Below are 13,822 nucleotides of genomic sequence, written 5' to 3'. Positions count from 1 at the left end.
GACAGTTCCCAGACAAGGGAGATAGCCGCCGGAGGAGCGAATCAGGAAGTTCTTGCGGCGATTGCAGACCTTAAGGCGGCCTGGGAGACCAAGCTCCAGCTGGCCGTGATGGAACTGAAGACGGCAATGGAACTCCAGGTCGGGCGGTGCAGGAAGATGTAAACCTCCTCAGGCAGGACGTTCGGACTTTGGCGGAGCACACCGAGACTCTGGAGAAGGAACTGGGCCCCACGACGGCAGACTGCGCTGCACATAAGCGCGAGCTGCATGCCCTTGTGCAGCGTGTGGGCAACCTGGAGAGCAGGGCGGAGGAGGCAGAAGGACGTGCCCGGAGGAATAACATCCGCATCGTGGGACTACCGGAGGGAACTGAGGGTAGCAACCCCACAGAGTTCGTGGAAAATATGCTGCTACAGGAGATTACCGGGGGCACCCTTTCTCAGGGATTTGCTGTGGAGAGAGCGCACAGGGCCTTAACGAGAAAGCCGCCGCCGGGTGGTCCGCCCAGACCAGTGATCGCCAAGATCCTCAATTACCGAGACCGGGAGAGAATCCTTGAACACTTCCGCAAGGGGGGAACAATACAGCGAGGAGCGGCGAATATAACTGCCTACCCTGATTATACCCTGCAGGTACAGCGGAGCCGAATGAACTTCGGATCGGTTAAGAGGAGGTTGCGGGAAGCCGGGCACAAATATATGCTGCTCTACCCGGCCAAGCTAAAGGTCTTTTTCAAAGGCAAGACACTGTTTTTCAACAACCCAGAGGATGCCATGGACTGGTTAGACGTGCACAACTGCCCTCAAGAGCCGGAGGTCCAGTCAACAGATGGAACAGTTCGAGCTAAGTAAGGCCGCGAGCCCGGTTGGGCTACGGACTGCGGGACTTGATTATAGCCACTGAAACAGTTTGAATATATGTATGCGTGGGTTTGTAGGAGATATGATCCGGGAGCACGGGTACTGCGGCGATATAGAGGAGCCTCCGGGAGCCGACCTTTATACCCCTAGTCATAGGTTAGTTTAGTCACTTATAGTGAGGTGACACCCTGTCGGGTTCTCACATTGGACTTCCAGGGGAGAACCAAACGCGGGGATGCCTGAGATCCAGGGATGGAGCTGGGCAGTTAGTTGGGTTGGGGTTGGGGTGTTGGGGTGTGTTAGTTTAAATATGAGCCTGGGAGGAAGAAGTAGAACTGGTAATCTGTTTGGTGTGGGGGGGAGGGCTGACTTGAGAGGGGGAGGGGAGCGGTTGTCTTACCATGAGGGACCTTAAGATATTAACGTGGAATGTTAGAGGGCTCAACAGCTACCTAAAGCGAAATAAGGTCATGCTATATCTGAAGCGGCAGAAGATAGACGTTGCCTTGCTGCAGAAGACGCACTTGACGCGTGAAAAGTTGGAATTGGTGGGGAGGAAATGGAAAGGGACAGTGGTTGGTTCTTCATACTCTGCTTATGCTAGAGGGGTACTTGTCTGGTTGGCGCCACACGTCCCATTTAAGATGACTGAAGAGGTCGTGGAGACGGATGGGAGGCTGGTCATGGTGAGGGGGCTGATTGAGCATAAGGAAATATGCATTGTAAACACATACGCCCCCAACCGAAACACGGCGTCATATTTTAAGACGCTGTGCACTAAGCTAAGTGCGTGTGTGGGCGGTGCAGTGATTTGGGGTGGGGATTTTAACTGTGTGCTGGATCCTAGGGTGGACAGGTCGGACGATAAGACGCCCAAGCTCAGCCCAGCGACTAAAGCGCTGCAGACGTTGTTGGCGAATTTTGACCTGGTAGATGTGTGGAGAGCAAAACACCCTGATGAACAGCAATACTCGCATTACTCGGCCCCGCACCAACTACACACGAGGCTAGACTACTTTTTTGCCACGCAGGAGGTGGTTGCGGAATGTGATCGGATAGACTACAGGGCGAGGGTTCTCTCAGATCACTCGCCCCTGGTCCTGTGGTGGCAGTATTGCCCGCCGAGGGAGCGCATACCAACATGGCGCCTTAGGGCGGAGGCGCTCAAAGACCCTGTCTTTAGAGAAGACATGAGAGACGAGATCATTGCATACTTCGAGGTGAACACAGGCAGCGTGCAGTCGGCCGGCACTTTATGGGAGGCGTTTAAGGTTGTGATGCGGGGGATCGCCATAGCGAAGTCTAAGGGATTGATGGGTGGCGTTCTGGCTGATCTACAAGGGGCTGAGACCGAACTTGAAAGAGAGCTGGCAGGGGGTGGGGCAGACACGGAGGTGGTCTTTAAACTACAGCAGAAGTGTGTAGAATGCTGGGAACGGCTCTGTAACTTGAACTACAAAAAGTATATAGAGAGACAACATGCGGGTGGAAACAAAACGGGCCGACTCTTAGCATGGTTGTATAAGAGCGAAACCCCTAGACTCCTGATTCGAGTAGTGACTACTGAAGAGGGTGAAGAGGTGGACACTCAGGAAGGTGTAAACAGCGCATTCATGAACTACTACAAAGCGTTATATGAAGATGTCGAAGAGAGCAGCCGGGAGGAGATAGACGGGATACTGGAGGATATAGGTCTGCCTAAAGTCAGTGACGAGGAGAGGGAGGAGCTTGATGCTCCGATCAGTCTGGATGAGCTGAAAGAGACTGTGAGGCAGCTACCCACTAGCAAGGCTCCGGGGGCAGACGGGTTTCCCAGTGAGTTTTATAAAGTGTATGGGGAGGAGGTGCTCCCGCCCATGTTGGAAATGCTTAACGAAGCGTTCGAGATGGGACGGTTGCCAGAGTCACTCAGGGAGGCGATCATAGTACCACTCCCTAAGCCCAACAAACCGGGGCGCAGTTGCGGCTCCTACAGGCCCTTGTCGATGCTGAACCAGGACGGCAAGATACTGACGGCTGTCCTGGCCAGCAGGATGCGAAAAGTGATCGGCAGGCTAGTGCACCCCGATCAAACGGGCTACGTCCCGAACAGAAACATCACTCACAACCACAGAAGACTCCATCGGGTGGTGGAGTGGGGGTGTAGTGATGACGGTGAAATGGCGATCGCAGCACTGGACGCGGTTAAAGCGTTCGACTCTGTCAAGTGGCCATGGCTGCTGGCGGCCCTGAGGGGGTATGGCCTGGGGTCGGGTTACATTAGGTGGGCGGAGATGTTGTACAGTGCCCCGCTGGCCAGGGTTCGCACTGGCGCAGTGGTGTCCGACCGATGGCTGTTGGGCAGAGGCACCAGGCAGGGGTGCCCCTGGTCCCCGATGCTGTACATACTGGCCCTGGAACCCTTAGCAATTTATCTCAGGCAACAATACGACCTGATTGGGATTGAGGTGGGAGGGGAGAGTCACCTTATATCCTTATACGCAGATGACTTGCTATTGTATCTAAGACACCCGGAAGAAAATTTGCGGTACGTCTTGGAAGTGATGGATAAGTATGCCAGGCTGTCCGGTATTGCGGTAAACCCTCAGAAATCTATTCTATTTCCGCTGGGTAGTTATGTGGGAATCCCAGTGGAGAGGTTGCCGGTGTTGCAGATCCCGTGGGCGACAAGCTCCTTCCGGTACCTAGGAATAGACGTGTATCACTCGACGGGTGAGGAACATAGGCGCAACACCGAAGTGGCTGTGGGGAAGGTCGGGAAGTGCATGAGGTTCTGGGGGAGATTGCCTTTAGCGATGATGGGCCGTGGTGCTCTGCTTAAAATGGTGGTATTGCCCAGGCTCTTGCATTATTTCAACAATATCCCACACATGATTCCCAGGAAGTTTTTTGTGAAACTGCACAGCACGTGCAGGGAATTTCTGTGGCACGGTACCCGGGACAGGGTTGCCTTGTGGAAGCTGCAGAATTCTCATGAGAAGGGCGGAATTAAACTGCCTAATTTTGAGGCTTATTATGTGGCGGCACAACTGCAATATGTGGCCAAGTGGCTCGCGGATGATGAGACCCCTGAACACAGGCTGTTCGGGAAAGATTGCAACCCTTTTTACTTGCGCGAGATAATCTGGGTGGATGGCGCAGACATGAGGGGGCACCCCAAAATGTTGGCCTTGGGGCGGAACATGTGGCGCCGAGCCTGTCAGATGATGGGAGACCCTCTCCCTTGTGTTCCGCAGATACCACTGGTCGCACTGGCAAAGGGGGATGGGCAGCTGCGGGTGATTATCAGAACATACTGGGAGTCAGTGGGACTGGTCACTTTAGGGGACATTTGGCAGGACGGGGCCACTTTGGAATTTGAGGAATTGGGGGAACAAGTTGGGTTGCATAGAGGCCAATATGTCACTTGGCACAGGGTAGCACAGGAGATTCGTAGTAGGTGGCCTGAAACCACTTTGGCTGAGGAACCGGATGCCACGGGGGAGGTAATATATGACATATCGGAGGGCGGGCATGAGGTTTCGAGACTGTATGAAATGCTGATGACCAAGTTTGGGAAAGACCTCTTACATTTGACATTAGAATGGGAAACCGAGGTGGGGGCCCCGATGGGAGATGGGATGTGGGAACGTGCTTTGGGATACCATAAGAAAGTGTCGAGAAATGCCAGGTTTCAACAAATTCAGTTATACGTGACGCACAGGGCATATATGACCCCCATGAGGATATCAAAGTTCCGAAACGTTGGGCGCCAGGCGTGCCCCAAGTGCAACGAGGAGAATGCTGACATGGCACACATGTTCTGGGCGTGCCCAGTAATCGAAAGCTATTGGGGTGAAGTGGCACAGAAACTGGCAGGGAAGGGGGTCACTCTCAAAATAGACACGGCTTGGGCCTGCTTGCTAGGGGGGTATCCCAGAGCGCGTAAGCTTAAACATGTTGTAAAGCTGAAAGATCTGGCATACGTGCTTGCGAAACGTAGGATCGCCATGGGTTGGAAAGAGTGTCACAAACCACGGGTGGAGATCTGGTGGAAAGACCTGCAAAAATGGGCGGAGGCCGAAACAGTGGTGTGGCATGAAGCTAGTAGAGCGGATGGGGATGAAGAGTTGGGCTCCCTCACGGCATGGAAATCATTGATTACTGAACTGTTTGGAACAATGTCGGCCCCCGCTGTATCCGATGACGGCGGCACCCTGCCTCACGAAGCGGACACCGAAACTGAAGAACATGCAGGCTCATAGGGGGAGGGAGGGGATTGTGGTGTTTATGTTATTTGCAGTGTCTGTTTATGTTTTGTTATGTTCATGTTTGTTTGATTAAAATAAAAAATTAAAATAAAAAAAAAATCAGCAGAATTATTTAGTCCTGTATCTTTTTTTTCAGATCTTTTAACAGAAAAGAGCCAATAATTGTGCGGTATCCAAATGTGGTGAACTCTTCAAGCTGTTCTCATCGGTAGAAGTAAAAGGGAGTTTAACAGGTATTTGGTATTTGGAGGGAAATGGTAATATTGGTGAATAGAAGATGGAAAGCTCTCATCTAGAAGACAAGGAGGGCTTCTATACTTAAAATAGTTCATCCGAACCCAGGGCATATGAGTGTTTTTGTCTCTTTATGACGGACAGCAATTCCTCCTACCTAAAGTGGTCTTTCCAATAAGGAGCAGTTATTCTTGGCTTAATATGAATTTCCAAAAGTTTAATAATTGGCAAGCATTATATAGATTATGGAAGTGTAATAACCAAACTGATTCCTATATCGAATTTCATTGGACCATAATTTGTCTATTCAAATTGGCCGATACTAAAGACCAGAAATTGGAATGATGTTTATTGTGCATAATACATAGGCTTTTTTTGCAATTTCAGAGAATAGATTACTTAATGTGTGTTGACAGCCAGTTGGTATAATATTGTTGGATCTTATTTGTATGGTGCTTATAGTCTGTTCTCATTAGATCTAACCTAGAGGCCAAATTATGCATATCATCTCGAACCAAGCTTTCACGCTTGTTTAAAAGCAAGTCATAAATTACATACTTCTGACTATGGGGGTAATTCATGGAATCAAGCGCTAAAGTGGCGCACGAGGCCAGCCGTGTGCGCCAAAACCCATTTTGATGCAACGCGTATTCATGGATTTAAACATTCATAACCAGCCGTGGTGCAGCATGGCGCAGCGACCCTGCAGCATTGCCAGTAACACCCCCAATCCCGCCCCTTGCGCCAAAATACCTGCACAAATCCCCTACATGGCGCAAAGGCCAGTGGACCAGCATATAGCCCCCCAACATCATAATCGCGCTAAAAACACCACTCAGACCACACGCAACAACCCAATCGCGTGTAAAACTCCCCGTGCATCCCTCGAAATACGCGTACCCCCTTGCGCCAGCTCAATCACATGTAAAACTCCTCGTGCACCCCTCGGAATACACGTACCCCGCTCGTGCCAGCCCAATCACGTGTAAAACTCCCACACACCCCCCGGAATACACGTACCCCACTCGTGCCAGCCCAATTGCGTGTAAAACTCCCTGCGCATCCCTCGGAATACGCATACCCCGCTCGCACCAGCCCAATCACATGTAAAACTCCCCACGCACCACTCGGAATACACGTACCCCGCTCGCGTCAGGCAAATTGCATGGAAAAAGTCCCCCTGTGGTGTGGGCTGGCTGCGGGGCATGGCCAGGGGTTGTAGGAGTGTCCCCTGTGGTGTGGGCTGCCTGCGGAGAAAAGTCAGGGTGGATGAGCTGCCTGCGGGGCATGGCCAGGAGTTGTAGTGGTGTCCCCTGTGGTGTGGGAAGCCTGAGGGGAATGGGTAGGGTGGATGGGCTGCCTGTGGGGCATGGTCAGGGTGGATGGGCTTCCTGCTGTGCATGCGGAGGAGGAGAGGGGCCACCCCACAGCCAAATCACATGAAAAGCGCACTTGTGTATCCTTTAATATACGTACCGTGCATGTGCCAGCCAAATCGCGTGAAAAGCGCACTCGCGTACCCCGGACTTCGAGTCTCTGTCCTCGAGGGCTCACAGGGATGCTGACATACTCTCCACCAACTCCCTGCGAGTCTCCTCGACAAAGTGTGCCTGGCTCAATGCCCGCCCCATAGAGTTCTCCACCCTGACCATGGTGAGCCGTGCCTTCTATGCCCGCCGCTGCTCTGCATCCATTTGCTGGCCCAACCGCTGCCATACGGAAGACACACATAGTCCAGGGTCCTCCTGCCTTTCGGCCGATGCCTGCCCCTGTGATGTTGTATGCTCCGAGTCCAGACGCCTCCTACATCGAGCCCGGTGATGCTGCCTTGATGTCATCTGCATGTGCCACCACAACTTCCCCGGGATGCTGACAACCCCCGGGGATGTCATGGACGTGCCATGCTGGAAGTTAACTGCATATCCTCCATTGCCAGGGATCCTGTTGCTTGGGTGACCACCTCTGCTGAACCTCCGACTCCCGACTGTGGCAGGGATGTGATCTCCACCAGCCTGGCCGTGGTGGATGAGGCAGGTCCACAGGGCGCCCTGGTGGCATCTGTGCCAGAAGACGGCATGCAGGACGACTGGCGCATAGTGGGTGCAGAGGAGGAGAGGGTTGCAAGAGCGGTCAGCACCTGGAGGAACTCTGCGACAATAAGCCGTCCTAGCCAGTTCAAGATGGCACACAGCTGTTCTCGATGATATGCGTTGTCCTTCCTGGAATCACGCACATCAACATGAATCACGCGTCTGTGCATCGCAACACCGACTAGGATGGGCTGAACCCTGTCACGGATTGCCTTGTTCGCAGGTAGAGGAAGGTCAGTTGATGTGGACACATTCTCTACCTGCGGACGGGCCTGGAATGAGGCATCCCTGTTGGTGCAGAGAAATGCAATCGCAGAATCAGGGACAGGATTACGCACAAGCACCTCCGCGGTGATCTGTGCTGCCTCTTGCACCTGCCCCTGCACTGCACCACTTGCACCAGTGGAATCACCCCCACCAGGCCCCACGTTTGGATCTAATGCGGCCTCCTCCTCTTCTCACCCACCACCGACCTGGATGTCTCTGCACCGTCTTCCGCATTGTACTGCCCCTATGGGTTCTCGCCTGCCCCTTCTGCTGCCGAGGAGGCCACTCCCAACCTTGGCCTCTTGTGCTTCCCCTCGGCAGCTGCGGCCATAGTGACGGATGCGGCACCAGTCCCCTCGCTCCTGGAAGATGCCATAACCTGGGGCGGTGACTGGGCCTTGCGTCTCCGGCCGGTGGAGGCATCCCCTCCGCTCTGCTCCACAGCACCATCTCCGCCCTCTTCTTCAATCGCAGCTGTGCAAAGGGAGACATTGAACACATGCATCAGGTTACTGAATGTAAGTCTGCTAGACACAAAGCAAATGCACATGAGTGGCACTGTCGTATGTCATAGCCATCATCACCTTCCACAACACACGAGTCCTTGCAAGCAACACACATGCACATACACCACCGCACATTCGTGCATCCGTCCGTGTCCACCTCCCATCACAGTGCAATCATGGACAGCTAGGCCACAACAGGTAAAGCACGCATTGAGATGTGCATGTGTCATGCATCCATGGCGTTTCCCAGTCACACACACACCACTCAGTAACACGCTCATGTACACTATGCATGTCCATGAGGGTGACATCAGCATCCATAATTCACACAACAGACATGGCCAGGTACACACACAGGCATGCAATCATGTGTGCGTTGTCACATGCAGGTGCACATCATGCATAACTACACAGACACCATTGTCGTTGCACATGCTTGACCGGACTCACATGCTTCACTGTCATGTCCCTGCACACAGACATCCATACATGGGGCAGGCCAGACATACGTCCAAGGTGCACAAACCTGACACACCTCAACATGCACTACGGTGGAGATGAACACATGGACACTTACCACTCGACTCCGGATGGGTCTGCATCTCGAGGACCTGGTGGTGAAGAGCTGGCTTAATGTGCTCCAGGACCCCCATCTGGATGTTGGTCAGCTGGTCCCGGTGCCACACTTCCCCACAAGCATCAACGAGGTGCTGGGCCTTCCTGAGGGCCCTGGACCTGAAGTCCTCCCAGCGCTTCAGGACATGGTCGTAGTCGTGGGATGCCACCCCCTCCGCGTTGATGGCATCCACAATGTCCTTTCAGATCCTCTTCGGTGCAAACCTGACGAGGCGCAAACTTGAGAAGAGGGCATCGTAATTCCACAGGACTCGCTCCATCAGGATGCCAACTTCATTTTCAATGAAGCTGGCAGCCCTCTGCCTCTCTGACTGGGGGTTGCCACTGGTCCCAGATGGTGTTGAGTCGGACATGGAAACCCCAGAGGCAGGTGTGGGTGGGCAACTTGGTCCTGGGGCTGGGCTGTGGATCGATGGTACACCAGTCGGGAGCCTTCTGGGTCAGCAGAGGTGGTCTCAGGTACAGGATCCCTTGCTATGGCTTCCGTGCAGGCACCAAATAGCAGGGCACGTTGGCAGCAGGCAAGCTGGCAGCAGCAGATGGCTCGTGGGAGGCTGCTCGGGGCTCTATGGGGGCAGGTAAATGGCCTTCTGGGCAGGAGTGTGGTCTTCCTTGTGTTGTCGCATGGCCAGCTCAATGCAGAGTGATTTAGCTCGTGAAAAAACAGCACTTCAGCGTGTAATTCGAGGAAAGGGCCTTAGCGCGTAAGCGCGTAAGTGACGTGATGCGCGCAGGCATTTCCCTCAGCACGGGTTAAAGGTGAGTGCAGGCCAGCAGTTTGCTGTACGTGCTTTTCGTGGAAACCGACGCGTGTGTTGGTACTTCTTGTTGTTTCATGCGCCATCACTTCACAGTGGATCGAGGACTCACCTCTTCTTTTGGCAGGGGTCTTGCCTACGCGTGTTTTTCTTTCCCACGCTAGTCAGACGGTGAGACACGCATGCTATTTTTCCCACTGTGGGTCCCCTGTGTATCGCGTACCCATTTTCGAGGTCAAAGTAGTCTATGTGTCCCACTTGTATGTGTTGTTTTGTTTCCCTGGGTGCCACCGCTTACTGTGGGAGGTTAATTCCACACACGTGGGATACTGGGGGTTGCGTGCACAGTTTAATTGCAGATTTGGAGAACCTGAACGTTGCATGTCCCATCATTTTCTCCCAGGGGTCACATACAGCCTTGCAGGAGCACAAGGGTTCTGTTTACATCACGTACCCCGCCACCTTCACCCCAATTGCCCAGCACAATTGTCGGGTACACCTCCCATTGGCACTAGTATATCCGTGCCATGGATGGGAGGCCAATGAAAGGTGAGGGGTGCCTCAGTTGGGTGTGCTCCACATGTTGGGCGTGGTCAGGAATGTGGTTAGAGTGACCAGGCAGAATGGGGAGTCCAGGGTGGCTGCAGAGTGGGAAGAGGCAGGTGTGCACCACTTGACCAGGATAACCTGCCACATGTTGTTGCAGTCATGCCACCACCCCCTGCGGCTCCGGGAGATGCAGCTGTTGCATCTGACACTGGCGCCCATGTGACCCGGCAGTCAGTTTGCTCTACTGTCACTGGGCCAACGGTAGTGATAGCTGCAGGTGCAGCTGTGGTGACCAACACCCAGGCTCTGGATCGGCCAGCACATGATGCGTTTGCACCTGAGGACTCCCAGGCTGAATTTGAGGTGGTCAGGATGCACAAGCAATTTACACACAGGAATGCTCAGACCGAGGCACATGTTCCTGGGGCAGTGTTGTCATCTGCTGCCCCAAGCAGCTGGGTGGTGGCAACTTCATGGACCAGGACAGTCTCGGTCACTGACCTTGCCACTGCGGCAGTTGATGCGCTGGGTCCTGGCAACAGTACCCAGCAGCCACTGATGCAAGTCAGGTCTTCGGTCCTGGTTCCACCAGCAATTCCCTTGGTCCTGTCCACCAGCACCACTGCCCCTACTGATCATGGCGGTATTTGCCAGTCAGGGTCCGTACCACTGGCCAAGAGGAGGAAGGTTGCTCCTGCGCAAGAGGCTGGGACCCCAGGCACAGCTCCGACCTCCAGCACATCGAGGAACAAGCCTTTCAACAAGCAGGAACGGACTTGCTTGTGGGCTACGAACGCAATATACTAGTGGGCCCAAAATGCCATACTACGCCTGCCCAGTGTTGGGCACACTGGCAGATGGTGTTAGTGCATTTGGATATCAGATGCACACTGCTCAGGACTGCAAAAAGTGTTGGGAATGACCTCTGATGCTGTGCTAAGCAAAAGCGTGCCTCCAATTATGCCATGACTCAGGTGACTGGCAGTGGGCCACCACCTGAGGAGGAAGAACTCACTCCGCATGAGGAGATCGCTGTGGAGTTCATCTTGGTACAATTGATCAAAGGAGTGGGAGAGATGCAGGATTATGATGCTCTGTCTGGTGAGTGTGTTTGGGTGTTTGTCCAGCTCATGTGTTGTTTGCTTGTGTGATGTGTTGTGCTTGATTGCCACTACATGCTATGTGTACATGGTTCTCATGTGCGAGTCATGTAATGCTTCACTAATGTATGCCTGTTGTGATGCATGCTGGACATGTGAAGCAGACGGGGAATCCTCATCACCGCACCAACACCCTACTCACATGTTAGTCACCCGGCTGCCCCTCCGGTAAATGTTCCGGCTCACTGACCTGTCTGCATGTAGCCTATGGTGTCATTCCACTCAGCACTCAGACTATATCATCGCATGACTGATGGCCATGCGTGTTCAGCCTGCATGCGGGTACTCCACACGGGCATGCTTCCTTGCCCCTCCACCCCCCTGCACCTCAATTTCACCATGGCACCGGTGGGTAACTTGTTGGACTACTACAATGGCCCATTCCATGCTCCTGTGTACATGCACACTTCCCCCTGCGAACCTGCCAGACACATACTGTGGGGTACATCTGTTGTCCTTGATGCAGGGTGTCTCACTCTGACTGTGCAGATGGCAGATGCTCCCCGGAAACATGAGTGCCCATTCATGCTCCATGTGCATTCCACGCACGCCCCTATGTGTCCTTGGCAGGATGATCATTGTAGTACGTTTCCGGGATTACATACGTATCATGGCATTTGGTCATCCATTCCATGCTCACTCTGGCTCAGTCTTGCATCATGCACATGTTTACGGTGTCATTGTCTGTGTGGTGGCCAGGCTTCTCCCTGTTGCAGGCCCCCTGACTCTGTTCAACTGGTTTAGTGCCTTCTGCACGAATGGGTGTACTACTAACGGTTCATCATGTGTCCTGCTTACTGTGCCATTCTCATCTGCTATGGTGTCAGTTGACTGATATGATGCAATTGACACTAGCCAACACTGTCTGCCAATACACAGTTCACTGGTCAACCTTTCATTGCCATGCAATGCCTACCTGCATTTTCACTAAGGGGGAAGGGGGGTGGTTAACTGTAGCCATGCAACCCAGTGCATGCACATTGCACATAATGGCTTGTGGGATGTTTCAATCCACGCATCCAAGTCCTACAACATCATTGTGCATTACTGACATGGGAAACATCATAATGGCCGCCGGAAAGCATGCTGCTTGCCAGAAATCATCCAAAAATGCACAGTGAAAACCTGACAGATAGGCCACCATCTTCTTTTGCCTCTGTCAGTGTTAATACAGGAGACCATTGCCAGAACCTGTCCTTTGGCTGCACACAGAGCAAAACCAGTGCAAAGGAATATGGTGCTGTTCAAAATCTGTTTTAATTGATGTAAAAAATTGCTAAAATCATGGGCACGAAACCACCAAAAAAAAAATCCAACTTCTGGTTGGGTGTTCTACATTACTCTACTGCAGAATCCACATCAATACAATGTTAGCAAGGATCATATGCTATCAAATAAAATCCCCTTTTTGGAATGTATTAATTCAAGACAGCTGCCAAAAATGGGTGCAGTACCGGTGCCCGCCACTGACCGGCGCTTGCGATCTAAATTCTGACAAGAGACTTGTATTTCAGGAGCTAAACAGTGAACCAGAGTTAGCTGGGACTTCAAAGGGTTGCTTGTCCACACCTGGTCATCTCAGCAAGAAGGCAGGAAATCACGAGGTTCAAATGGAGAGTGGCACCCTGGACTCATGCCCTGCTAGCAGGAAAAACCAGACAAAGGATTCCTTCAGCTGAATAGGGTATGCTGATTTTGGGTGTGAACTGTCAACACTGCTCTGGGGAAGGCAAGATATTTGACCTCTGAGCCAAGCCAAGTTTCTAGGGGCAGGGACAAACAAATGGGTGTACTGCAGTGGAGGCTAATGTATGTTTTATTAAATTGCTTATATAATATTGTAACAAGTTGACAGACATGTACAATTTGAAGATTCTTAAAATGAAAAATGTACCCATAATTTGAGACGAACCTGGACGCTGTAGGATGTTCTGAGGCCAAGCCCTGTAATTATTAATATTGTAACGTCTGTGTTTATGCTAGAGACCTCGAAACTTACTGTAATATGCCCAGAGAAGGTGTGTAACTCCGTGTCAGATTTGATGAAAAACCAATATTGCAAAACCCATCAAAAGCGCAAAATGTTGTCACTTCTGCACCCAAGTTCTTAGAAAGATCAGGGTTTAACAGAGACCTGTCTTAATTCTTCTGTGATGTGTACATGTAATTTCAACAACTTGTGTATCTGGGAAGCATGTTTGGTTAAGTAAATGCTAAGGGGAGGGACTTCAGTCAAGCCATAAACATAGCATCACTCTGACTGATTCTGACTCACAATTCCCTTCTCCAGTCAGGTCACAGTAAATCCTTTAACCTATCAGCATCCTCAGAGGGTTGGGCATAGAAAGTCAGTCTTCCCACCCACTTTCAAAAGACATAAAAAGAACCACTGAGACCCAGATAGGGACATTCCTTTTCCACTCTTTAATCGATTTCACGCTGCCTGACCATATCCAGAACTTAGACTCCGGATAGACTCCAGAATTTGAAGCAGAGAGCCTTGAACCAAAAG

Source organism: Ambystoma mexicanum, chromosome 2p, assembly GCF_040938575.1.
Source record: "Ambystoma mexicanum isolate Mex_15411 chromosome 2p, UKY_AmexF1_1, whole genome shotgun sequence".
Taxonomy (NCBI): domain Eukaryota; kingdom Metazoa; phylum Chordata; class Amphibia; order Caudata; family Ambystomatidae; genus Ambystoma; species Ambystoma mexicanum.
The sequence above is the reverse complement of the archived record's forward strand: the minus strand, read 5'-3'. Positions refer to the sequence as shown.